This window comes from Penaeus monodon, chromosome 24, assembly GCF_015228065.2.
Source record: "Penaeus monodon isolate SGIC_2016 chromosome 24, NSTDA_Pmon_1, whole genome shotgun sequence".
In the NCBI taxonomy this organism is placed as follows: domain Eukaryota; kingdom Metazoa; phylum Arthropoda; class Malacostraca; order Decapoda; family Penaeidae; genus Penaeus; species Penaeus monodon.
Genome location: NC_051409.1, coordinates 33831675 through 33833299, shown reverse-complemented (window position 1 = coordinate 33833299; position 1625 = coordinate 33831675).

Here is a 1625-nt window from a genome sequence, read left to right as displayed (position 1 = left end):
GGGAGCGTCAGAAGGAAAATAATAAGGGAGCGTCAGAAGGAAAATAAGGGAGCGTCAGGAGGAACAAAAAATAAGGGAACGTCTGAGGGAAAAAGAAGGGAACGTATGAAGGAAAAAATAAGGGAACAGAAGGAAAATCAGGAAACCAAAAGGAAAAATAATAAGAACGTCAGAAGGCAACATCATATCGAAATATCAGATAGCATCGGAAGGGAACGTCAGATGGAAACATCAAAAGGGAACATCAGAATGGAGTGTCAGACGAAAACGTCAGAAGGGGACGTAAGATGGAATCGTGAGAAAAAGCGGAGCGTCAGATGGAAACAGAAGGAAATATCAGGAGGCAACATCAAGAAAGAAACGGACGGGAGCGTTAGAAGGGAGCAACAGAGGGAAAATATGAAGGAACGTGAGAATGAAAAATAGGAAGGGAACATCAGAAGGAAAAATAATAAGGGAACATCAAAAGAAAAGTAAAAAGGGAACATCAAAATAAAAATAAAAAGGGAACATCAAAAGGAAAAATATGAAGGGAACGTCAGAAAGAAAAAAAGAATAGAACGTCTGAAGAAAAATAATACGGGACCGTTAGACGGAAAAGAAAGGAACGTCAGGAGGAACAAAAAATAAGGGAACGTCTGAGGGAAAAAGAAGGGAACGTCAGAAGGAAAAAATAAGGGAACAGAAGGAAAATCAGGAAACCAAAAGGAAAAATAATAAGAACGTCATAAGGAAAAATAATTTAGAACGTCAGAAGGGAAAATAATAAGGGAATGTCAATAAGAAAAGTAATACGGGAACGTGAGAATGAAAATAAGGCAACGTCGGAAGGAAATTAAGAGAACGTTAGGAGAAAAAAAATAAGGTAACCTGAAGGAAAATAATGAAACAAAAAGAAAAAAAATAGAAGGGGACGTCAGAAGAAAAAATAAGGAAACAATGAAAGTTAAGGAAAATTCAAAATAAAAACCAGGGAACATCAGAAGAACATCACTTGGAACTTCATTAAAGAACGTCGGAGGGAAGCAGAAGAGAACGTCGCCTCAAGAGGGCCACGTCAGAATGAAATGTCAGGAGAAAAACGTCAGCAGATAAAATCGAAGGAAAACGTCAGACAAAAGGACAGCGCGATGACCCGGATGTCAAGTCGAAGAGATTAATAATCATGGCACTTTTTTTTTTTCTTCTTTTTAAGAGAAAAGGTTTTCCAATAAGTTACGTACGTTCCTTTCTTATCAGTTTGTAGCTGTCAGTTAGCGAATGGCAAAATCTTCTCGATCTCTTTTTCTGGTTTTCTGTTTTATTTTTCTTCATTCTGTTTTTTTTTCTTTTTTCGAATTTCTTTTTTACTATATTTTTTCTGTTTTTTTTTTTATTCTGTATTTTTTTTCCCTTGATCTTCTTTTCGTTTCTTTTTTTTTCTTTTTTTCTATCTATTGGTTTCTCTTCGTGAATCACCTTATTTCTTATTCTTCGTCCTTTTTTTCTTTCTTTATCCATTTTCTTTCTTATCGGATCTTTTTATCGCAGTTTTTTACTTCCTCTTTCTTTCTTCTTGTTTCTTTTTTATTATTCCTGAATCTTTTTTTTTTTGCTTGTTCTTTCTTATCCTAATTTTACTTTCC